Source organism: Pristiophorus japonicus, unplaced genomic scaffold, assembly GCF_044704955.1.
Source record: "Pristiophorus japonicus isolate sPriJap1 unplaced genomic scaffold, sPriJap1.hap1 HAP1_SCAFFOLD_258, whole genome shotgun sequence".
Lineage (NCBI taxonomy): Eukaryota > Metazoa > Chordata > Chondrichthyes > Pristiophoridae > Pristiophorus > Pristiophorus japonicus.
The window spans coordinates 510,269-534,839 of record NW_027252318.1 but is presented as its reverse complement, the minus strand read 5'-3'; the positions used below and the strand labels follow the sequence as shown (position 1 = coordinate 534,839).

The following is a 24,571-nucleotide window of genomic DNA, read 5'->3' as shown; positions in this document are numbered from 1 at the left end:
GAGAAACTTCTTCACTCAGAGAGTTGTTAACCTGTGGAATTCTCTACCACAGAGAGTTGTTGAGGCCAATTCATTGGATATATTCAAGAGGGAGTTAGCTACGGCCCTTACGGCTAAAGGGATCAAGGGGTATGGAGAGAAAGCAGGAAAGGGGTACTGAGGTGAATGATCAGCCATGATCTTATTGAATGGTGGTGCAGGTTCGAAGAGTCGAATGGCCTACTCCTGCACCTATTTTCTATGTTTCTACGTTTCTATCTGAGCAAGGCCATCGCGATAGCCCAAGCCTTCATATCCACGAGCGATAACACGAAACAGATACCCTCACAGAATCGAAGCTCACCGGCAAGTACTGTGCATAAAATAATGTATTCAGCAGGCAGAACGGCACAGGACAGGGCCCACATGACCGCAGAGGCCAGACCTAGGCCTAGAGTGACTCAGAGTCCGCCGTGGGGCATGAATGCGTATCCATTAGCACCATGTTGGCGCTGCTGGGGCAGCCATCGAGCTCATCAATGTCGATTCAAGCCCTGTGTGTGTAAGGGCTGTGGAACAATGGGGCACCTCCAGCGAATGTGCAAACGATCTGTGACTCACCACGTGGCAGAGGGTCACGCTGAACGAGCAGGAGAGGCAACTCAACCTGAGGCTGAAGGGGAAGTAGATGGGATACACACCTTCACCACCAAAAGCCCTCCGATAATGTTAAAAGTTGAACTTAACGGCACTCCAGTCTCCATGGAACTAGACACGGGGGCGATTCAATCAATAATGAGCCAGAAGGCATTCGAGAGGCTGTGGGGGGCGACAGAGCACAATGACCCAAGCTGATCCCGATTCAGGCAAAGCTGCGCACCTACACCAAGGAACTGATACCAGTTATTGGTAGTGCGGGCATAAGGGTATCCCATGAGGGAGCAGTGCACGATTTACCACTGTGGATTGTTTCAGGTGATGGGCCAATGCTGCTTGGTAGAAGGTGGATGGGGAAGATTCGATGGAACTGGGAAGACCTCCGTGTACCTTCTCTGGCGAACAACCTCTCCCCTTGCTCAAAGGCTGAGCAAGCCCCCACCTTCAGCTGAACCAGGCGTCGAAGTGCAGATCGATTTGCAGAACCCCGAGGCACAGGCCGCTCGTCGCGACCACGAGGAGGCGAAGATCAACCGAGCAGCGGTTACAGACGGGGGTACCCACCACCCGAAGCCGATGACCTCTTCGCGGCGACGGAAAAGGCTCCAGGTCAACCAAGTGGAGCGGGGCTCCGTCCGAAACCGAATGTGTCTTCCCGACGCCAGATGTGAAATCCCTGGGGAGGAAGATGGTGGCAGTCGAGAGAAGCGTCCAGACCACGGGTCGAGAGAGCGTTCAGACGGCGGGATGTGGCCGCAACGGAACAGAGGCATGTGTTGCCCAGCAAGGAAGGCGACTGGGTTTGGGGCAAAGATAAAGTGGAGGGCCGCTGAGAAGGCCAGGAACCCACTACGTTTGCACTGTGGAACCCATGTGAGCATTCTTTCGCGGCCAATGATGTACTATCATATGGGGTCGGGGGTACATTAAAACAAGCCAAAGTAGAGGGCAAACACCAACCAGTTGTATATGTATCTGACAAAGTGTTTGTAGCAAGTGATGTGTTATAACACGAGGTCGGGAGTGTTGTACAGCAAGCCAAAGTAGCGGGTGAGCCCCAACCAGTTGTATATGTATCTGACAAAGTGCTTGTAGCAAGTGATGTGTTACCACACGAGGTCGGGAGTGTTGTACAGCAAGCCAAAGTAGCGGGCGAATCCCAACCAGTTGTATATGTCTCTAACAAAGTGTTCGTAGCAAGTGATGTGTTACCACACAAGTTCCGGAGTGTTGTACACCAAGCCAAAATAGCGGGCAAGCCCCAACCGGTACATGTATCCTATAAGTTACCCAAGGCAGTAGCCTGCGTTCACAGGGCAAAAGAGACGCACCAACGTGGATCCCAATATGTGCCCGAGTCAGACAAGCTGCACATCCCACAGTTTTGGGAGAGCAGAGGCACCATTATTAAGGCTTTGTTTCGAATATGTCTTACACTGTCTGTGCTCTGTAACATGATCCGCCACGGGCCAGGCACTGAGAACGGCGCTGATGCCCTCAGTTGGCCAACCTTGCCCACCAACCGGGATGGAAATGGCGCAGCCCACAGACCTGCTCGTTGTTACGGAAGTGCGAGAAAGCGATGAGTCAACCGTAACGGCCCCCTCAGTTTAGGACCTGGACCAACCAGGGTCCCACATTACCGCCTGCTCACGGCGAACCGCCAGATGGGGGTGATGCAGCTTATCCATCGCAAAGACATAATGCTCATCCCATCAGATTGCCCCCCCTGTGGGGCAAACCCTGCAACGTTGCAAAGAAAGGCAGGGAGGCTACACACAGTCGGTGGTGCGGGAACCTCTGTACTATGGCCCAGGATCCACGGGGACCACACGGCCTCCCGCTACCACTGAAAGTCTCAGGGCCGTATCGGCCATCCTGGGCTCGCCAGACCTTAGGGTCAGCGACAATAGTCCGCAGCGGGCAGCCCAAACCACAAAGCCGAGCACCACACATGTCACGGTAGACTCCCTGCAGACCCTGGCTGTCCCGGGTTGCTACGCAGTCACCAGGCAGAATCGCTCAGGACCGAGCCTTCTGTATGCTTTCAGCAGAGAATGCACCACGATCGTACGCTCCCCTCCACGCCACATCAGAGTAAGTGACGTCGACAATATTCAGGGACCCCAGATGGGCCGAGAGCACTGTGTTAGCCAAAGAGGGGAATGGAGTGTGTGTGTGTGTGATGAAAATGGAGTGTTTGGTTGTGAAACCATATACTGGGCAAACGCAGAAAGCGTTTGGACCAGACCAGACTGAAAACTATCGATAAGCAGGCCACCATTGTGAAAAGAACTGGCCACGTCAGTCCCATCACACCAGCCACTCGGCCAGGCAGCAACGTTCCGACCAACTCACCCATGCCAAGAATTCAAATCAGGTGATCGACCCGGGGACACAGGGCGTCATATCGCCTCAACTTGCAAATAACTTGTACATAAGCTTTTGGATGGGGCTGGGGGGGGGGAGTGATGTTATATATGCACGTAAACCTCACCAATATGTAAGACTTGCCACTAGGGGGCACACCTGTGGGAGGCCTAAGGGTCACTTGTGCACCCTGGGGCAAGCAGGTACATAAGGTGATCTACCATGCTGCTTTCCCACTCTGGGGTCTCAATAAAAAGACCAAAGTCACAATAGTTTCAGCTTACGATACAGACCTGTGGATTTATTCTGAACATAACAGTGATGGGGAGGCCAGAGAAAGATTTGGAAGGGGAGAGAGAGTGTAAGAGAGACAAGGGAAGCCTGTTGATCCAGGGTCGGTCTCAGAGCTGGTTAATATTTATAATTAAAGCCCTTGTTAATAGACGGTGAATTTAATAAATTAGCTGATGTTGAGTAGGCCCAGTGAGATTTGAACTCACGACCGCTGGTTTACTAGACCAGTGCTCTAACTCATGAGTTTTGGAGCGACCTGCTCTGGGAAAGACAGGGTAAGGAGCAGGAAAGAGAGGGGAAGGGAAAAGAGAGCGTGGAAGGAAAGAGAGAGAGGGGGAAGGGGAGACAGCGAGAGAAGGAGTGAGAGAGAGCAGGAAGGAGTGAGAGAGAGGGGGAAGAGGAGACAGAGAGGGGAAGGAGTGAGAGAGAGGGGGAAGGGGAGACAGAGAGGGAAGAAGTGAGAGAGAGTAGGATGGAGTGAGAGAGAGGGGGAAGAGGAGACAGAGAGGGGAAGGAGTGAGAGAGAGGGGGAAGGGGAAAGAGAGGGAGGGAAAGGAGTGAGAGGGGGAAAGGGGAAAGAGAGTGTGGAAGGAGTGAGAGAGGAAGGGAAGGGGAAAGAGAGGGAGCAGAAGGAGAGAGAGAGGGGAAGGGGAGAGAGAGAGAGTGTGGAAGGGAGGGAGAGAGGCGAGAGGAGAAAGGGGGGAAAGGGGAGAGAGAGTGTGGAAGGGAGGGAGAGAGTGGAAGGAGTGAGAGGGGGAGGGGAAGAGAGTGGAGGAGTGAGAGAGGGAAGGTGACAGAGAGGGAAGGGAGACAGGGAGGTAGAGAGCGGGAAGGGGAGAGAGGGGGGGAAGGGAGGGCTGTGGCAGGGGAAAGAGGAAGAAAAGGGAAAAAGAGGGGGAAGGAGTGAGAGAGAGAGTGGAAGGAATAAGAGGGTGGGGGAAGGGAGAGAGAGGGGGAAGGAGTCAGAGAGAGAGGGGAAGGAATGAGTGGGAGGGGGAAGGGAGAGAGAGGGGGAAGAAGTCAGAGAGAGAGGGGAAGCGGAGAGAGAGTGGAAGGAGTGAGAGAGAGGGGAAGGACTGAGAGCGAGGAGGAAGGGGAAAAATGGAGGAAGAGAGAGAAGGGAAGGGGAGAGAGAGAGGGGCAGAGGAGAGAGAGGGGGAGAGGAGAGATCGGAACAGGAAAGAGAGGGAGAAGGGGAGAATCTTAAAAGAAAGGGAAAAGGGAGAGACAGAGGAGGTAGGGGAGGGGAGAGAGGGGAGGGGAGAGGGAAAGGGAGAGTGAAAAGGCAGAGGGGGAACGGGAATGAGGGGGAGGGGAGGGAGAGGGAAGATAGGGGAGGAAGGAGAGAGAGGGAAGGAGTGCACGGTGAATGAAAGTGAGAGAGAAGGGGAGAGAGGGGAAGTGGAGAGCGAGAAAAGGGAAGGGTTAGAGGGAGGTGGGAAGGGGAATGCGAGAGTGGAGGAGTGGAAAGAGACGTGAAGGGGAAAGAGAGCGGGAAGGGGAGAGGGGAAAGAAAGAGAGATGGTGAAAGGGTGGGGGAGAGGGGTAGAGGGGAGCCTGTGAGGGATGGGGAAAGCTCGATAGCGGGAAAAAGATGCAGAATGGGAAGGGAGAGTGATATTACTGGAGACAGAAGGAGATTGTTGCTCCAGGGTCAGTCTCAAAGCTGTTGTTAATTGAGGGCGAATTTAAATATTGATTTAACTTTGAGTAGGCCCCAGTGAGATTTGAACACATGACCGCTGGTTTACAAGACCAGTGCTCTAACCCCTGAGCTATGGAGCCACCTGCTTTTGCAGTTACAGGGGAAGGAACAGGAAAGAGAGGGGAAGGGAAAAGCGAGAGTGGAAGGAGTGAGAGAGAGGGGGAAGGGGAAAGAGAGGGATGGGAGAGAGAGGGAGACAGAGTGAGAGAGAGGGGAGTGTCAGAGAAGGAGAGAGGGAGTGGATAGACGGGAAGAGGAGAGAGATGGGAAGACGAGAGAGGGAGGAGGCAGGGGAGAGAGAAAGGAAAGGGAGAGAGAGGGAGAAGGGGAGATCTGAAAAGAAAGGGTAAAGAGAGAGAGTGGAGGGAGGGGAGGGAAGAGAGTGGAAGGGGAGAGGGAGAGTGATGGGGAGAGTGAAAAAGCAGAGGGGGAAGGGGAGAGAGGGGGGAGAGAGAGAGAGAGGCAAGCTAGAGGAGGAAGGAGAGAGGGGGGAAGGAGTGGGGGGAGAATGACAGTCGAGAGGAAAGGGGAGAGAGAGAGAGAGAGGGGAAGGGGAATGAGCGAGGGGAATGGTAATGTGGGAGGGGAAGGGGAGAGAGAGAGGGGGAGGGGGAAAGAGTGGGGACGAAGAGAGAGTTAAGGGGGATGGGAGAGAGAGGGGAAGGACTGAGAGAGGGAAGGGGAGAGAGAAGAATAGATGGTTCTGTTGTGTATCTGTAAAGCATGCACTCCCATCTTCCACCACCAGGGAGTGCATCCCCTGAAGTCCCAATGGATCCCAGCATCCCTTGGGAGCACTGTATATAAGCCGGCCCCTAAGGCCTGTTCTTCACTCTGGAGTGTCTTAATAAAGACTGAGGCCACTGTTACTTTAACCTCCCTGTGTGCAGTCTCATCTGTGTTAGGAACACAAGAGGTTCATTCTCTGGTTAGCAACCAGTAACTAGTGGGGTGCCGCAGGGATCAGTGCTGGGATACCAACTATTTACAATCGAGATTAACGACTTGGAAGAAGGGACTGAGTGTAACGTAGCCAAGTTTGCTGACGATACAAAGATGGGAGGAAAACCAATGTGTGAGGAGGACACAAATAATCTGCAAAAAGACATAGACAGGCTAGGTGAGTGGGCAAAGATTTGGCAGATGGAGTATAATGTTGGAAAGTGTGAGGTCATGCACTTTGGCAGCAAAAAAATCAAAGAGCAAGTTTTTATTTAAATGGAGAACGATTGCAAAGTGCTGCAATACAGCGAGACCTTGGGGTATTGTGCATGAAATGCAAAAGGATAGTACGCAGGTACAGCAATTGATCAGGAAGGCCAATGGAATCTTGGCCTTTATTGCAAAGGGGATGGAGTATAAAAGCAGGGAAGTCTTGCTTCAGTTATACAGGATATTGGTGAGGCCACACCTGGAATACTGCGTGCAGTTTTGGTCTCCGTATTTACGAAAGGATATACTTGCTTTGGAGGCAGTTCAGAGAAGGTTCACTCGGTTGATTCCGGGGATGAGGGGGTTGACTTTGAGGAAAGTTTGAGTAGGTTGGGCCTCTACTCATTGGAATTCAGAAGAATGAGAGGTGATCTTATCGAAATGTATAGGATTATGAGGGGGCTTGACAAGGTGGATGCAGAGAGGATGTTTCCACTGATGGGGGAGAATAGAACTAGGGAGCATGGTCTTAGAATAAGGAGCCGCCCATTCAAAACTGAGATGAGAAGAAATTTCTTCTCTCAGAGGGTTGTAAATCTGTGGAATTCACTGCCTCAGAGAGCTGTGGAAGCTGGGACATTCAATAAATTTCAGACAGAAATAGACAGTTTCTTAAACGATAAGGGGATAAGGGGGCGGGCGGGGAAGTGGACCTGAGTCCATGATCGGATCAGCCATGATCGTATTAAATGGCGGAGCAGGCTCGAGGGGCCATATGGCCTACTCCTGCTGCTATTTCTTATGTCCGTATATTTTTATCGGAGAATCTGAAAAGAAAGGGAGAAGAGACACAGAGAGTGGGTAGGGGAGAGGGTGAGAGAGGGGAATGAGTGAGAGACTGGGAAAAAGATGTTGAATGGGTTACAATGGGAAGGGAGGAGAGAGTACGAAGGAAGCCTGTTGTTTCAGGGTCGGTCTCTGAGCTGTTTAATATTCATAATTAAAGCCCTTGTTAATTGACGGTGAATTTAAATACTGAGTTAATTCTGAGCAGGCCCCAGTGAGATTTGAACTCACGACCCCTGGTTTACTAGACCAGTGCTCCAACCCCTGAGCTATGGAGCCACCTGCGCTGGGCTGTGGGTCATTCCCCAGTTAGTGATGTGTGCTTGAAGAATAAGGAGGGGTCAGTGAAACGCTCAGATTGTGTCTCATCCCCCAGACTCCTGCCCCCGTCTCTTCAATATTCGCCTCTCAACATCGATATATCGGGTCTTTCACGTAGTAAAACATCCCAAGGCAACTCAGTCACACTCTGTCCCAATCTCTCAGTCTCCCTGTCTCTCTCTTTCTGTCATGTATGTGTGCTTGGGGTTATTAGCCACCAGGTGGGGCCACTGTTGGAGGTCATTGGGCTGTGCACACGTGTGTGCGGCCCAGGTATAAAAGGCCAGCCATCTTGTAATGTAATCACTTTGGGCCCTAATAAAGTAGAGCCAGGTTTGTACCTGTTCGAAGTTTACAGTATTCCGTCTGTTCAGTTATTGCACAAACAACACTTTCTCACTCTCTCTGTCTCTCTCACAGACTCTCACTTTCTCTCTGTGTGTCTCTCGAGGGGGAAGAAGAGAAAGGGGAAGGGGAGAGAAGGGGAAGAAGTGGGGAGAGAATGAAAGTAGAGAGGGAAGGGGAGAGAGGGGGGAAGGAGTGGGGAGAGAATAAAAGTCGAGAGGGAAGGGGAGAGAGGAGAGAGAGGGGAAGAGGAGAGCGAGGAAGGGGAAGGGGAGAGCGAGGAAAGGGAAAGAGAGAGAGGGAAACGGGAAAGAGAGGGAGGGGAAGGAGAGAGAGGGGTGGTGAGAACGGGGAGGGGAAGGAGGGAGAGACGGGAAGGAGAGAGGATAAGAAAGGAGAATGAGTGAGAAAAGATGTAGAATGAGTCATGATGGGGAAGGGAAAGAGAGCTTTTTAATATGGGAGAGAGAGTAAACCAGGACGAGAAGAGGAGAGGGGAGCTGTCATTCCAGGGTCAATCTCAGAGCTGTTTAATATTTATAATTAAAGCCCTTGTTAATTGACAGTGAATTTAAATACTCAGCTAATTTTGATTTGGCTCCAATGAGATTCAAACTCACGACCGCTGGTTGACAAGATCAGTGCTCGAACCCCTGAGCTATGGAACCACCTACTCTAGGAAAAACAGGGGAAGGAGTAGGAAAGAGAGGGGAAGGGAAAAGAGAGAGTGGAAGGAGTGAGAGAGTGGGGGAAGGGGAGAGAGAAGGGGGAAGGGGAGTGAGAGGGGAAAGAGAGGTAGAGAGGCGGAGAGGTTTAGGGAGGGAGTTCCAGAGCTTGGGGCCCAAGCAACAGAAGGCACGGCCACCGATGGTGGAGCGATTATAATCAGGGATGCTCAGGAGGGCAGAATTAGAGGAGCGCAGACATCTCGGGGGGTTGTGGGGCTAATGGAGATTACAGAGATAGGGAGGGGTGTAGGGGCTGGAGAAGGTTACAGAGATAGGGAGGGGTGTTGGGGCAGGAGGAGATTACAAAGATAGGGAGGGGTGTTGGGGCTGGGGGAGGTTACAGAGATAGGGAGGGGTGTAATGGCAGGAGGAGGGTACAGAGATAGGGAGGGGTACAGGGGCTGGATGTGGTTACAGAGATAGGGAGGGGTGTCGGGCTGGAGAAGGTTACAGAGATAGGAAGGAGTGTAGGGCCTGGAGGAGGTTACAGAGATAGGGAGGTGTGTTGGGGCTGGGGGAGGTTACAGAGATAGGGAGGGGTGTAGTGCTGGAGAAAGTTACAGAGATAGGGAGGGTGTAGGGGCTAGTGGAAGTTACAGAGATAGGGAGGGGCGAGGGCCAAGGAGGGATTTGTAAACAAGGATGAGAATTTTGAAATCGAGGTGTTGGTTAACCGGGAGCCAATGTTGGTCGGCGAGCACAGGGGGTGATGGGTGAGCGGGACTGGGTGCGAGTTAGGACACGGGGGCAGCCGAGTTTTAGATCACCTCTAGTTTACGTGGGGTAGAATTTAGGAAGAAGTGATAGACAGGGGAAAGGGGATGGGAGGGGCGGGGAGGGGATGGAGAGAGTGAGGGGAAGGAGTGAGAGAGGGAATGGGAGAGAGAGAGAGACAGGAAAAGATTGAAAGTGAGGGGAGAGAGGGTGTGGCGAGGGGGGAATGAGTGAAAGACGGGGAGAGCGAGATAGCGTTAAGGGAGAGCGGGGTAAAAAGATGTCAAATGGGAAAAGGCAGAGAGAGATTTGGATGGATAGAAAGTGTAAGAGAGACAAAAGCCTGTTGTTGCAGGGTCAGTCCTGGAGGTGTTTAATATTTATAATTAAAACCCTTGTTAATATTTATAATCGAAGCTTTTCCTAATTGACAGTGAATTTTGAGTCAACCCCTGCGAATTCTGAACTCACGACCCTTGGTTTGCAAGACTAGTGCTCTAACCCCTGAGCTATGGAGTCACCGGTTTTGGGAACGACACTGGAAGGAGCAGGAAAGAGAGGGGAAGGGGAGAGAGAGACGGGGAAGAAGTGAGAGAGAGGGGGAAGAGGAGACTAGCAGGGGCAGGGGAGAGAGAGGAAGGAAGGTGCAAGAGAAGTTAAGGGGAGAGATGGGGAAGGAATGAGAGAGAGAGGGAGGGCTGAGAGGGGAAGGGGAGAGAGAGCGGAGGAAATGGGTACAGGAGAGAGAGGTGAAGGGGAGAGAGAGGGAAACGGGAGAGAGTGGGGAAGGGGGGAGAGAGCGGGGAAGGAGTGTGAGAGGGGAAGGAGTGAGAGAGTGGGGAACGGGAGAGAGTGGGGAAGGGGAGAGAGAGGGGAACGGGAGAGAGTGGGGAACGGGAGAGAGTGGGGAAGGGGAGAGAGTGGGGAAGGAGTGAGAGAGAGGGGAACGGGAGAGAGTGGGCAAGGGGAGAGAGTGGGGAATGGGAGAGGGAGAGGAAGAGTAAAAAGAGGCAGAATGTGTAGTGATGGGGAAGGTCGGGAGAGAGAGAGAAGGGTAAAGAACGGGTCAGGGGGCAAAAGGAGAACAGAAGAGTCTTTTGTTGCAGGTTTGGTCTCGGAGCTGTTTAATATTTATAATTAAATTCCTCGTTAATTGACATTGTATATAAATACTGAGCGAATTTTGACAAGGGAGACTTCAACTCACGATCCCTGGTTTAACGAGACCAGTGCTCTAACCCCTGAGCTATGGAGCTACCTGCGCTGTGAAAGATAGAGAAAGTAGCAGGAAAAAGACAGGAAGGGAAAAGAGAGAGTTGATTGAGTGAAAGGGAGGGGGAAGGGGAGAGAGAGGAGAAGGAGTGAGATAGAGGGGGAAGGGGAGACAGGGGGGAAGAGAGAGGGGAAGGGGAGAGACAGAGGGGGAGAGGAAAGAGGGAGGAAGGGGAGAGAGTGTGTGGATGGGAGGGAGAGAGTGGATGAAGTGAGAGAGGCAAGGAGAGAGGGGGAAGGAGTGGTTAGCGGACAGAGGGGTTGGTGAGAGAAGTAAGATAGACGAGGAAGGAGAGAGAGGCGAAGGAGTGGGGAGCGAATGAAAGTAGAGAGGGAAGGGGAGAGCAAGAGAGGGGAAGGGGTGAGCGAGGGGAAGGGGAGAGAGTGGGGAAGGGGAGAGAGTGGGGAAGGGGAGAGAGAGAGGCGAAGGGGAGAGAGTGGGGAAGTGGAGAGAGAGGGGAATGGGGTGAGGAATGGGAGAGAGTGGGGAAGGGGATAGAGTGGGAAAGGGGAAAGAGTGGGGAAGGGGAGAGAGAGGGGAAGGGGAGAGAGTGGGGAAGGGGAGAGAGAGGGGAACGGGAGAGAGAGGGGAACGGGAGAGAGTGGGGAAGGGGAGAGAGATGGGAAGGGGAGAGAGTGGGGAAGGGGAGAGAGAGGGGAAGGGGAGAGAGTGGGGAAGGGGAGAGAGAGGGGAACGGGAGAGAGAGGGGAAGGGGAGAGAGAGGGGAAGGGGAGAGAGTGGGGAATGAGGGAGAGAGTGGGGAATGAGGGAGAGAGTGGGGAATGAGGGAAAGAGTGGGGAAGGGGAGAGTGAGGGGAAGGGGCGAGAGTGGGGAAGGGGAGAGAGAGGAGAAGGGGCGAGAGTGGGGAAGGGGAGAGAGTGGGGAAGGGGAAAGAGTGGGGAATGAGGGAGAGAGGGGGGAAGGGGAGAGAGAGGGGAAGGGGCGAGAGTGGGGAAGGGGAGAGAGAGGGGAAGGGGAGAGTGTGGGGAAGGGGAGAGAGCGGGGAAAGGGAGAGGGGAATGAGTGATAAAGAGAAACGGGGAAAGCGAGAGAGCGGGAAAGAGTAAAAAGAGGCAGAATGTGCAGTGATGGGGAAAGCAGGGAGAGAGGGAGAAGGGGAAAGGAGAATCTTCTGTTCAAGATTCGGTCTCGGAGCTATTTAATATTCATAATTAAACCCTTTGTTAATTGACAGTGTATTTAAATACTAAGCTAATTTTGACAAATCCCCAGGGAGATTTGATCTCACGACCCCAGGGGTGACAAGACCAGTATTCTAACCCCTGAGCTATGGAGCTACCTGCTCTGTGAAATAAAGAGGAAGGAGCAGGAAAGAGACAGGAAGGGGAAAGAGAGAGTTGATGAGTGAGAGAGAGGGGGAAGTGGAGAGAGAGGAGAAGGAGTGAGAGAGAGGGGGAAGGGGAGACAGGGGGGAAGAGAGAGGGGAAGGGGAGAGACAGAGGGGGAGAGGAAAGAGGAAGGAAGGGAAGAGAGTGTGTGGAAGGGAGGGAGAGAGTGGATGGAGTGAGAGAGGCAAGGAGAGAGGGGGAAGGAGTGGTTAGCGGACAGAGGGATTGGAGAGAGAAGTAAGATCGACGAGGAAGGAGAGAGAGGGGAAGGAGTGGGGAGCGAATGAAAGTAGAGAGGGAAGGGGAGAGCAAGAGAGGGGAAGGTTGAGAGAGGGTGAGGCGAGTGAGGGGGACGGGGGGAGAGGGGAATGATTCAGAGACGGGGAAAGCGAGATAGTTGGAAAGGGAGAGAGGAGGAAAAAGATGCAGAACAGGTCGTGATGGGGAAGGGAGAGAGAGATTTGGAAGGGGAGAGCGTGTAAGAGAGACGACATGCCTGTTGTTCCAGGGTCGGTCTCAGAGATGTTTAATATTTATAAGTAAAGCCCCTGTTAATTGACTGTAAATTTAAATACTGACACTAATTTTGAGTCGCCCCCAGTGACGTCTGAACCTACGACTCCTGGTTTACAAGACCAGTGCTCTGACCCCTGAGCTATGGAGCCACCCGCCCTGGGAAAGACAGGAGAAGGAGCAGGAAAGAGAGTGGAAGGGAAAAGAGAGAGTGGACGGAGTGAGAGAGAGGGGGAAGGCGAGAGAGAGGGAGGGGAAAGGGAGAGAGTGGGGAAGAGAGGGAGGTGGGGCAAGTGAGGGAGGGGATGGAGAGAGGGAGAGTGTGGAATGGGCGAGAGAGGGGAAGGGAAGAGAGTGGGGAAGGAGTGGGAGAGAGAGAGGGAGAGGAGAGAGTGGGAGGGGAAGGGGATGGGGAGACAGTGAGTAATAGAGAGGGTCAGGGGAGAGAGTGGGGAAGGGGAGAGAGTGGGGAAGGGGAGAGAGAGGGGAATGAGGGAGCGAGTGGGGAAGGGGAGAGAGAGGGGAAGGGGCGAGAGTGGGGAAGGGAAGAGAGTGGGGAATGAGGGAGCGAGTGGGGAAGGGGAGAGAGAGGGGAAGGGGCGAGAGTGGGGAAGGGGAGAGAGAGGGGAAGGGGAGAGAGAGGGGAAAGGGAGAGAGTGGGGAATGAGGGAGAGAGTGGGGAAGGGGAGAGAGAGAGGGAAGGGGAGAGAGTGGGGAAGTGGAGAGAGAGGGGAAGGGGAGAGTGGGGAATGGGAGAGAGTGGAGAAGGGGAGAGAGTGGGAAAGGGGAGAGAGTGGGGAAGGGGAGAGAGTGGGGAAGCGGAGAGAGAGGGGAAGGGGAGAGAGGGGAAGGGGAGAGAGTGGGGAAGGGGAGAGAGTGGGAAAGGGGAGAGAGAGTGGAAGGGGAGAGAGTGGGGAAGGGGAGAGAGAGGGGAACGGGAGAGAGAGGGGGAGGGGAGAGAGTGGGGAAGGGGAGAGAGAGGGGGAGGGGGAGAGAGTGGGGAAGGGGAGAGAGAGGGAAGGGGAGAGAGAGGGGAAGGGGAGAGAGTGGGGAAGGGGAGAGAGTGGGGAATGAGGGAGAGAGTGGGGAAGGGGAGAGAGAGAGGAAGGGGCGAGAGTGGGGAAGGGGAGAGAGAGGGGAAGTGGCGAGAGTGGGGAAGAGGAGAGAGTGGGGAATGAGGGAGAGGAGTGGGGAAGGGGAGAGGGGAATGAGTGATAAAGAGAAATGGGGAAAGCGACAGAGCGGGAAAGAGTAAAAAGAGGCAGAGTGTGTAAAGCAGGATCTTCTGTTCAAGATTCGGTCTCGGAGCTGTTTAATATTCATAATTAAAGCCCCTGTTAATTGATAGTGTATTTAAATACTGACACTAAATTTTGAGTCGGCCCCAGTGAGATTTGAACCCACGACTCCTGGTTTACAAAACCAGTGCTCTGACCCCTGAGCTATGGAGCCAGCAGCCCTGGTAAAGACCGGGGAAGGAGCAGGAAAGAGAGTGGAAGGGAAAAGAGAGAATGGAATGAGTGAGAGAGAGGGGGAAGGCGAGAGAGAGGGAGGGGAAAGGGAGAGAGTGGGGAAGAGAGGGAGGTGGGGCAAGTGAGGGAGGGGATGGAGTGAGGGAGAGTGTGAAATGGGTGAGAGAGGGGAAGGGAAGAGAGTGGGGAAGGAGTGGGAGAGAGAGAGGGAGAGGAGAGAGTGGGAGGGGAAGGGGATGGGGAGACAGTGAGTAATAGAGAGGGTCAGGGGAGAGAGTGGGGAAGGGGAGAGAGTGGGGAAGGGGAGAGAGAGGGGAATGAGGGAGCGAGTGGGGAAGGGGAGAGAGAGGGGAAGGGGCGAGAGTGGGGAAGGGAAGAGAGTGGGGAATGAGGGAGCGAGTGGGGAAGGGGAGAGAGAGGGGAAGGGGCGAGAGTGGGGAAGGGGAGAGAGAGGGGAAGGGGAGAGAGAGGGGAAAGGGAGAGAGTGGGGAATGAGGGAGAGAGTGGGGAAGGGGAGAGAGAGAGGGGAAGGGGAGAGAGTGGGGAAGTGGAGAGAGAGGGGAAGGGGAGAGTGGGGAATGGGAGAGAGTGGAGAAGGGGAGAGAGTGGGAAAGGGGAGAGAGTGGGGAAGGGGAGAGAGTGGGGAAGCGGAGAGAGAGGGGAAGGGGAGAGAGGGGAAGGGGAGAGAGTGGGGAAGGGGAGAGAGTGGGAAAGGGGAGAGAGAGTGGAAGGGGAGAGAGTGGGGAAGGGGAGAGAGAGGGGAACGGGAGAGAGAGGGGGAGGGGAGAGAGTGGGGAAGGGGAGAGAGAGGGGGAGGGGAGAGAGTGGGGAAGGGGAGAGAGAGGGGAGGGGGAGAGAGAGGGGAAGGGGAGAGAGTGGGGAAGGGGAGAGAGTGGGGAATGAGGGAGAGAGTGGGGAAGGGGAGAGAGAGAGGAAGGGGCGAGAGTGGGTAAGGGGAGAGAGTGGGGAATGAGGGAGAGAGTGGGGAAGGGGAGAGAGAGAGGAAGGGGCGAGAGTGGGGAAGGGGAGAGAGAGGGGAAGGGGAGAGAGAGGGGAAGGGGAGAGAGTGGGGAAGGGGAGAGAGTGGGGAATGAGGGAGAGAGTGGGGAAGGGGAGAGAGAGAGGAAGGGGCGAGAGTGGGGAAGGGGAGAGAGAGGGGAAGTGGCGAGAGTGGGGAAGAGGAGAGAGTGGGGAATGAGGGAGAGAGTGGGGAAGGGGAGAGGGGAATGAGTGATAAAGAGAAATGGGGAAAGCGACAGAGCGGGAAAGAGTAAAAAGAGGCAGAGTGTGTAAAGCAGGATCTTCTGTTCAAGATTCGGTCTCGGAGCTGTTTAATATTCATAATTAAAGCCCCTGTTAATTGATAGTGTATTTAAATACTGACACTAAATTTTGAGTCGGCCCCAGTGAGATTTGAACCCACGACTCCTGGTTTACAAAACCAGTGCTCTGACCCCTGAGCTATGGAGCCAGCAGCCCTGGTAAAGACCGGGGAAGGAGCAGGAAAGAGAGTGGAAGGGAAAAGAGAGAATGGAATGAGTGAGAGAGAGGGGGAAGGCGAGAGAGAGGGAGGGGAAAGGGAGAGAGTGGGGAAGAGAGGGAGGTGTGGCAAGTGAGGGAGGGGATGGAGTGAGGGAGAGTGTGAAATGGGTGAGAGAGGGGAAGGGAAGAGAGTGGGGAAGGAGTGGGAGAGAGAGAGGGAGAGGAGAGAGTGGGAGGGGAAGGGGATGGGGAGACAGTGAGGAAGAGAGAGGGTCAGGGGAGAGAGTGGGAAAGGGGAGAGAGTGGGGAAGGGGAGAGAGAGGGAAAGGGGCGAGAGTGGGGAAGGGGAGAGAGAGTGGGGAAGGGGAGAGAGAGGGGAAGGGGCGAGAGTAGGGAAGGGGAGAGAGTGGGGAAGGGGAGAGAGTGGGGAATGAGGGAGAGAGTGGGGAAGGGGAGAGAGAGGGGAAGGGGCGAGAGTGGGGAAGGGGAGAGAGAGGGGAAGGGGAGAGAGTGGGGAAGGGGAGAGAGAGGGGAAAGGGAGAGAGTGGGGAATGAGGGAGAGAGTGGGTAAGGGGATAGAGAGGGGAAGGGGAGAGAGTGGGGAAGGGAGAGAGTGGGGAAGGGGAGAGAGTGGGGAAGGGGAGAGGGGAATGAGTGATAAAGAGAAACGGGGAAAGCGAGAGAGAGTAAAAAGAGGCAGAATGTGTAGTGACGGGGAAAGGGAAAGGAGAATCTTCTGTTGAAGGTTCGGTCTCGGAGCTGTTTAATATTCATAATTAAACCCCTTGTTAATTGACAGTGTATTTAAATACTAAACTAATTTTGACAAATCCCCAGAAAGATTTAATCTCACGACCCATGGTTGATAAGACCAGTGCTCTAACCCCTGAGCTATGGAGCTACCTGCTCTGTGAAAGATAGAGGAAGGAGCAGGAAAGAGAGTGGAAGGGAAAAGAGAGAGTGGAAGGAGTGAGAGAGAGGGGGAAGGCGAGAGAGAGGGAGGGGGAAGGGAGAGAGTGGGGAAGAGAGGGAGAGAGAGAGGGAGAGGAGAGAGTGGGAGGGGAAGGGGATGGGGAGACAGTGAGGAAGAGAGAGGGTCAGGGGAGAGAGTGGAGAAGGGAAGAGAGTGGGGAAGGGGAGAGAGAGGGGAAGGGGCGAGAGTGGGGAAGGGGAGAGAGAGGGGAAGGGGCGAGGGTGGGGAAGGGGAGAGAGTGGGGAAGGGGAGAGAGTGGGGAATGAGGGAGAGAGTGTGGAAGGGGAGAGAGAGGGGAAGGGGCGAGAGTGGGGAAGGGGAGAGAGAGGGGAAGGGGAGAGAGTGGGGAAGGGGAGAGAGAGGGGAAAGGGAGAGAGTGGGGAATGAGGGAGAGAGTGGGTAAGGGGAGAGAGAGGGGAAGGGGCGAGAGTGGGGAAGGGGAGAGAGAGGGGAAGGGGCGAGAGTGGGGAAGGGGAGAGAGTGGGGAAGGGGAGAGAGTGGGGAATGAGGGAGAGAGTGGGGAAGGGGAGAGAGAGGGGAAGGGGCGAGAGTGGGGAAGGGGAGAGAGAGGGGAAGGGAAGAGAGTGGGGAAGGGGAGAGAGAGGGGAAAGGGAGAGAGTGGGGATGGGGAGAGAGAGGGGAAGTGGAGAGAGTGGGGAAGGGGAGAGAGTGGGCAAGGGGAGAGGGAAATGAGTGATAAAGAGAAATGGGGAAAGCGAGAGAGAGTAAAAAGAGGCAGAATGTGTAGTGATGGGGAAAGGGAAAGGAGAATCTTCTGTTCAAGGTTCGGTCTCGGAGCTGTTTAATATTCATAATTAAACCCCTTGTTAATTGACAGTGTATTTAAATACGAAACTAATTTTGACAAAACCCCAGAGAGATTTGATCTCACAATCCCTGGTTGATAAGACCAGTGTTCTAACCCCTGAGCTATGGAGCTACCTGCTCTGTGAAAGATAGAAGAAGGAGCAGGAAAGAGACAGGAAGGGAAAAGAGAGAGTTGAATGAATGAGAGGGAAGGGGAAGGGGAGAGGGAGGGGAAGGAGTGAGAGAGAGGGGGAAGGGGAGACAGGGGGGAAGAGAGAGGGGAAGCGGAGAGACAGAGGGGGAGAGGAAAGAGGGAGGAAGGGGAGTGTGTGGAAGGGAGGGAGAGAGTGGATGGAGTGAGAGAGGCAAGGAGAGAGGCGGAAGCAGTGGTTAGCGGACAGAGGGGTTGGGGAGAGAAGTAAGATAGATGAGGAAGGAGAGAGAGGGGAAGGAGTGGGGAGCGAATGAAAGTAGCGAGGGAAGGGGAGAGCAAGAGGTGAGAGAGGGTGAGGCGAGGGATTGGGACGGGGGGAGAGGGGAATGAGTCAGAGACGGGGAAAGCGAGATAGTTGGAAAGGGAGAGAGGAGGAAAATGATGTAGAACAGGTCGTGATGGGGAAGGGATAGAGAGATTTGCAAGGGGAGAGCGTGTAAGAGAGACGACATGCCTGTTGTTCCAGGGTCGGTCTCAGAGATGTTTAATATTTATTATTAAAGCCCCTGTTAATTAACTGTGAATTTAAATACTGACACTAATTTTAAGTAGACCCCAGTGAGGTTTGAACCCACGACTCCTGGTTAACAAGACCAGTGCTCTAACCCCTGAGCTACGGAGCCACCTGCGCTGGGAAAGACGGGAAGGAGCAGGAACGAGAGTGGAAGGGAAAAGAGAGAGTGGAAGGAGTGAGAGAGAGGGGGAAGGCGAGAGAGAGGGAGGGGGAAGGGAGAGAGTGGGGAAGAGAGTGGGGAAGGGGAGAGAGTGGGGAAGGGGCGAGAGAGGGGAAGGGGCGAGAGTGGGGAAGGGGAGAGAGAGGGGAAGGGGCGAGAGTAGGGAATGAGGGAGCGAGTGGGGAAGGGGAGAGAGAGGGGAAGGGGCGAGAGTGGGGAAGGGGAGAGAGAGGGGAAGGGGCGAGAGTGGGGAAGGGGAGAGAGAGGGGAAGGGGAGAGAGTGGGGAATGGGAGAGAGAGGGGAAAGGGAGAGAGTGGGGAATGAGGGAGAGAGTGGGGAAGGGGAGAGAGAGGGGAAGGGGAGAGAGAGGGGAAGGGGAGAGAGTGGGGATGGGGAGAGGCGAAGGGGAGAGAGTGGGGAAGGGAGAGAATGGGGAAGGGGAGAGAGTGGGGAAGGGGAGAGGGGAATGAGTGATAAAGAGAAACGGGGAAAGCGAGAGAGCGGGAAAGAGAAAAAAGAGGCAGAATGTGTAGTGATGGGGAAAGGGAAAGGCGAATCTTCTGTTCAAGGTTCGGTCTCGGAGCTGTTTAATATTCATAATTAAAGCCTCTGTTAATTGATAGTGTATTTAAATACTGACACTAATTTTGAGTTGGCCCCAGTGAGATTTGAACCCACGACTCCTGGTTTACAAAACCAATGCTCTGACCCCCTGAGCTATGGAGCCACCAGCCCTGGCAAAGACAGGAAAAGGAGCAGGAAAGAGAGTGGAAGGGAAAAGAGAGAGTGGAATGATTGAGAGAGAGGGGGAAGGCGAGAGAGAGGGAGGGAAAAGGGAGAGAGTGGGGAAGAGAGGGAGGTGGGGCAAGTGAGGGAGGGGATGGAGAGAGGGAGAGTGTGGAATGGGCGAGAGAGGGGAAGGGAAGAGAGTGGGGAAGGAGTGGGAGAGAGAGAGGGAGAGGAGAGAGTGGGAGGGGAAGGGGATGGGGAGACAGTGAGGAAGAGAGAGGGTCAGGGCAGAGAGTGGGGAAGGGGAGAGAGTGGGGAAGGGGAGAGAGTGGGGAAGGGGAGAGAGAGCGGAAGGGGCGAGAGTGGGGAAGGGGAGAGAGAGGGGAAGGGGCGAGAGTGGGGAAGGGGAGAGAGTGGGGAAGGGGAGAGAGTGGGGAATGAGGGAGAGAGAGGGGAAGGGGAGAGAGAGGGGAAGGGGCGAGAGTGGGGAAGGGGCGAGAGTGGGGAAGGGGAGAGAGGGGAAAGGGAGAGAGTGGGGAAGGGGAGAGAGAGGGGAAAGGGAGAGAGTGGGGAATGAGGGAGAGGGGAATGAGTGATAAAGAGAAACGGGGAAAGCGAGAGAGAGTAAAAAGAGGCAGAATGTGTAGTGACGGGGAAAGGGAAAGGAGAATCTTCTGTTCAAGGTTCGGTCTCGGAGCTGTTTAATATTCATAATTAAACCCTTTGTTAATTGACAGTGTATTTAAATACTAAACTAATTTTGACAAAACCCCAGAGAGATTTGATCTCACGAACCATGGTTGATAAGACCAGTGTTCTAACCCCTGAGCTATGGAGCTACCTGCTCTGTGAAAGATAGAGGAAGGAGCAGGAAAGAGACAGGAAGGGAAAAGAGAGAGTTGATTGAGTGAGAGGGAGGGGGAAGGGGAGAGGGAGGGGAAGGAGTGAGAGAGAGGGGGAAGGGGAGAGACAGAGGGGGAGAGGAAAGAGGGAGGAAGGGGAGAGAGTGTGTGGAAGGGAGGGAGAGAGTGGATGGAGTGAGAGAGGCAAGGAGAGAGGGGGAAGGAGTGGTGAGCGGACAGAGGGGTTGTGCGCCGGCGTGGGCCAGCCTATTGGCCGCGGACGGACGATGCTTCGCCGCCGCCGTCGCGGAGGATGGAGGAGCGCGCCCGGCGTCCCTACGGACTCACATTCTCACGGACATGCGCGGGCGGCGAGATTTGGTTGGCGGATGGCGGCTGCGGGACACCTTCGGGCGGGGACGGGCCTTTGTTACTGTCGGGGGTTGCGGGGAATTCGGCCGCCATCTTTGGGCAGCACGGGACCGACCGCCGCGGGGAGCGACAGGGGCGGGGCTTCCTCGACGTCACAATGCTTCCCATTGTCCCGCTGCAGGGCAGGGAGCATGCGCGGTGGCCATCTTACTGCAGGGAGGCCATCAGGTGCAGGCTGGGGACCAGTGACATGAATACATGAGAACATCAGAAATAGGAGATGAGTCGGCATTTGGTCCCTCGAGCCTGCCACCATTCAATAAGATGATGGCTGCAGCATCTGGGGTGTTTCTCCTCAGAGCAGTGAAGGTGCAGGGCAGGTTTAACAGAGTTGCTCACAATCAGGAACGCTTTCGATTGAGTCAGGGACCAGACTTATGTGTTCTGCTCACACAATCAGAGAATGGTTACTACACGAAAGGCCATTCAGCCCATCCAGCCCTTGCTGGCTCCCAGTTAGTCCCACTGCCCCGCCCTGCAAATGTTTTCTTTCAGATAATTATACAACTCCCTTTTGAAAGTAGTGATTGAGTCTGCCTCCACCACCTTTTTCAGGCCGTGCATTCCAAATTGTAACCACTTGCTGCATAAAATAGATTTTTCTTACATCACCTTTGGCTCTTCTGCCAATTCGCTCATGTACCAGCAGATTGGATGAACGAGTGAATCCCTTCATATACACAGGGCAGTTGAACGGCCTCTCTCCATTGTCACGCCGTCGATGAGTTTCCAGTGCAGAGGGGCAATTGAATCCCTTCCCACAATCCCCACATTTTCACGGTTTCTCCGTGGTGCGGGTGTCCTTGTATCTCTCCAGGTTGGACGATCAGTTGAAGCCTGATCCACACACAGAACATGTGTACGGTTTCTCCCCACTGTGAATGGTGTGATGTTTTTTCAGGCTGTGTAATTGGTTAAAGCTATTTTCACAGGCAGTGCACTGGAACACTCTCACTCGGGTGTGTGTGTGTGTCTCGTTCATTCCACTTACTGGTACACGAGCGAATTCACACTGGGGAGAAGCTGTTCAACTGTCCTGTGTGTAATTTCTTTGTGTGTCTTACCCGCAGTCTACCAAAGAGTGCACCATCGGAGCAGGCCAGGGAGCAGAAGGAGCAGCATGGCGGCCTGGCCCAGCAGTCTGTGCGGACCCTAGCCTGCGACCACCATTGGAGCAGGCCGGGGAGCAGAAAGAGAAGCATGGCAGCCTAGCCCAGCAGACTGAGCGGCCCCCGGCCTGCGAGCACCATCGGAGCAGGCCAGCGAGCGGACGCAGCAGCGTGGTGGCCTAGACCAGCAGTCTGAGTGGCCCCCGGCCTGCGACCACCATTGAAGGGAGCAGAATGTGCTGCAGCAGGTGAGCAATGGCAGTGAAAAGGGCCGTCACCAAGGTCCAGGGCAGTGATTGGAGCGTGGGCAGGTACAGCAGGAGCGGCGAGTTCGGGGTGAAGGAGCGGCGAGAGATTGTAGAGGGGCGTGATCGGGGCCCAGGAGAGGCGCGAGTTCAGGGCCTAGAAGAGGTGAGGACCCAGGTGCAGCATGGACCAGCCCACACTGCGATTTGTGTGCGCACTAGGTCCGTGCAGCAGAGCTGGTCTCCAATCGTCTTGATTAATCCTTGCCACTGGACCAAGACCTAGCTCTGTCAAGGCTGTGGTGGCTGGCATGCAATGGTCAGCACACGTTAAAAATTCCACGCACAGGCATCTTCCACCCTTCAAGATTTAGTTTGGACCTGGAAATTTAGGTGCTTCATTGAAACACGTGTGAACTTTTTAACATGGAAGCAAGTCATCCTCGATTCGAGGGACTGCCTATGATGATGATGATCTTCTGCCAATCACCATAAATCTGTCTCCTCTGGTTCTCAACCCTTCTGCCAGCGGGAACAGTATCTCTCTATCTAATCTGTCTGGACCACTCATGATTTGGAACACCTCTATCAACTCTGCTCAAAGAAGAACAACCCCAGCTTCTCCAGTGTATCCACGTAACTGAAGTCCCTCATCTCATGAATCATTTTTGTCAATCTTTTCTGCACCCTCTCTAAGACCTTCACATCCTAATGTGCGGTGCCCAGAATTGGACACAATGCTCCAGTTGAGGCTGAACTAATGTTTTACAAAGGTTCATCATAACCTCCTTGCTTTTGTACGCCATGCCTCTGTGATGCACAGGATCCTGTAAATTTTTTAACTGCTTTCTCAACCTGTCCTGCCACCTTCAGCGATTTGTGTGCGTAAACCCGCTCACTGTTCATGCACCCCCTTTAGGATTGTACCCTTTAGTTTATGTTGCCTCTACTCGTTCATTTATTAATGCTTCTCTAATTTTATTTCTTAACTCAGATTCACGGCCTCAATTTATTACCTCCTCTGAGCCCATCAACTTAATCTGGCAGCATAATGTTGGCGAGTGGTGATTGATTGCCCTGGGAATCAACAGGAAGAGAGCTCAGAGATCGGTGGTGTTATGCTCATAATAAAGTAATGCAACTGAGTACTGTAGACAATGAGTAAGTGTGACCTGAGCTCCTTTATTCAGACTCCAAAGTGTTGGTACAGTGTGGGAGGCCTGCTTATATGCAGTGCTCCCAAGGGATGCTGGGATCCAACAGGTAAGCCCTCTGGTGGCAGTATTATACAGGTTGCCTGGGGTTGCATACATGACATCACTCCCTCCCAAAGTCAATAGTACTCTTATTTACAGGGTGAGATGATTTGGGGCTTTTCACTCCCTTGTCGATCGTCTCGGTACAAATGCAGTTGTGGGTGAGTTGGTTGGTTCTTCGCTGGGCTGCTGGACAGCTGCCCTTGCCGGGCTGCTGGGGATGGTGAGTTCAGTTTCGTGGTCAACCGTGATGTCGGTTGTCGCTTGTGTATATGTTGGAGGGTCGAAGTTGGTGGTGTCCTCATCAGGTTGCTCGTGGCTGTATGTGAATCGCAGTTTGGTTTGGTCCAAATGATTTCTGCACATTAGTCCATTGGCAAGTTTGACCTGAAACACCTGACTCCCTGCTTTGGCTATGACAGTGCCAGCAAACCATTTGGGACCATTTCCACAATTGCGTACTAATACAGGGTAATTGACGTCAATATCACGTGATAAGTCTGCATGATCATGGTACCTGCTTCATTGATGCCACCTGTCCTCGATGTGATCATGGAGATCAGGGTGGACAAGAGAGAGCCTTGTTTTGAGCGCCCTTTTCATGAGCAGTTTGGCTGGGGGAACCCCCGTGAGTGAGGGGGGTCTGGTGCTGTAGCTGAGCAGGACTTGGGACAGGCGGGTCTGCAGGGAGCCATCCGATAAGCATTTCAAGCTTTGCTTGATGGTCTGCACTGCCCGTTCTGCCTGACCGTTGGATGTGGGCTTGAACGGGGCAGATGTGAAGTGCTTGATCCCATTGCGGGTCATGAATTCCTTGAATTCAGCACTGGTGATGTATGACCCATTGTCGCTGACAAGGACATCGGGCAGACTGTGTGTGGCAAATATGGCTTGAAGGCTTTCAATGGTGGCAGTGGATGTGCTTACAGACAATATTACAGATTCAATCCATTTTTAAGCATCCACAACAACCAAAAACATTTTGCCGAGGAACGGGCCTGCAAAGTCATTGTGGACCTCGACCATGGTTTGGAGGGCCATGACCACAAACTTAGCGGTGCCTCTCTGGGTGTATTGCTCAGTTGAGAGCAAGTGTTGCATTGGCGCATGCATGACTCTAAGTCTGCGTCGATGCTGGGCCACCACACATGGGATCTGGCTATAGCTTTCATCATTACTATGCCTGGGTGGGTACTGTGTAGGTCGTGTATGAACATTTCCCTGCCTTTCTTAGGCAAAACCACACGATTACCCCACAAAAGAGAGTCCGCCTGTATGGACATTGCGGCGTTGCACCGCTGGAATGGCTTGATCTCTTCATGCATCTCCGCTGGGATGCTGGACCAGCTCCCATGGAGGACACTGTTTTTTACAAGGGACAGTAAAGGATCCTGGCTGGTCCAGGTCCTGATCTGGCAGGCGGTAACGGGTGACTTTTCATTTTCAAATGCATCCATCACCAAGAGCAAGTTGCAGGCTTTGCCATTTCCACCCCGGTGGTGGGCAATAGTAGCTGACTGAGAGCATCAGCGCATTTCTCTGCCTGGTCTGTGGTGGATTACATAGTTGTATGCAGCCTGCATGAGTGCCCATGTTTGGATGCGGGCAGAGGCATTGGTATTAATCCCTTTGCTCTCTGAGAATAGCGATATGAGCGGTTTATGGTCAGTTTCCAGCTCAAACATGAGACCAAACAGATACTGGTGCATTTTTATCACCCCGTAAATGCATGCCAGAGCTTCTTGTTCAATCATGCTATAGACCCTTTTGGCCTTGGACAAACTCTTGGATGCATAGGCGACCGGTTGCAATGTTCCCGATTTGTTAGCTTGTAACACACACCCGATCCCGTATGAAGATGCATTGCAAGCTAGCACTAAGCGTTTACATGGGTTATACAAGACAAGCAGTTTGTTGGAACATAACAGATTTCTGGCTTTCTCAAAAGCAGCCTCTTGTGATTTACCCCATACCCAGTCATCTCCCTTGCATAGCACATGTAGAGGTTCTAGCAAGGTGCTTAACCCAGGTAGGAAATTACCGAAATAGTTGAGGAGTCCCCAGAATGACGGCAGCTCTGTCATGTTC

At 53.7% G+C, this 24,571-nt stretch overlaps 2 protein-coding genes, 6 non-coding genes and 1 pseudogene across 8 annotated transcripts in view; 2 read left to right on the top strand and 7 right to left on the bottom strand.

Moving 5' to 3' along the window:
• Positions 1-24,571, top strand: part of LOC139247122 (nuclear factor 7, ovary-like) — a 640,289-nt gene that overhangs the window by 214,623 nt on the left and 401,095 nt on the right. The gene's annotated exons all lie outside the window — the stretch shown is intronic.
• The window catches only part of LOC139247112 (zinc finger protein 432-like), a 521,915-nt pseudogene that overhangs the window by 233,458 nt on the left and 263,886 nt on the right, over positions 1-24,571 (top strand).
• The window catches only part of LOC139247117 (zinc finger protein 432-like), a 420,986-nt gene that overhangs the window by 190,086 nt on the left and 206,329 nt on the right, over positions 1-24,571 (bottom strand). The window lies entirely within an intron of this gene.
• On the bottom strand, positions 5,013-5,085 carry trnat-ugu (transfer RNA threonine (anticodon UGU)). Its single transcript has one exon. It is a non-coding gene; the product is annotated as a tRNA-Thr (tRNA).
• trnat-agu (transfer RNA threonine (anticodon AGU)) lies at positions 7,210-7,282 on the bottom strand. The gene has a single exon. It is a non-coding gene; the product is annotated as a tRNA-Thr (tRNA).
• Positions 13,627-13,699, bottom strand: trnat-ugu (transfer RNA threonine (anticodon UGU)). Its single transcript has one exon. It is a non-coding gene; the product is annotated as a tRNA-Thr (tRNA).
• On the bottom strand, positions 15,118-15,190 carry trnat-ugu (transfer RNA threonine (anticodon UGU)). Its single transcript has one exon. It is a non-coding gene; the product is annotated as a tRNA-Thr (tRNA).
• trnat-ugu (transfer RNA threonine (anticodon UGU)) lies at positions 17,746-17,818 on the bottom strand. Its single transcript has one exon. It is a non-coding gene; the product is annotated as a tRNA-Thr (tRNA).
• trnat-ugu (transfer RNA threonine (anticodon UGU)) lies at positions 18,524-18,597 on the bottom strand. Its single transcript has one exon. It is a non-coding gene; the product is annotated as a tRNA-Thr (tRNA).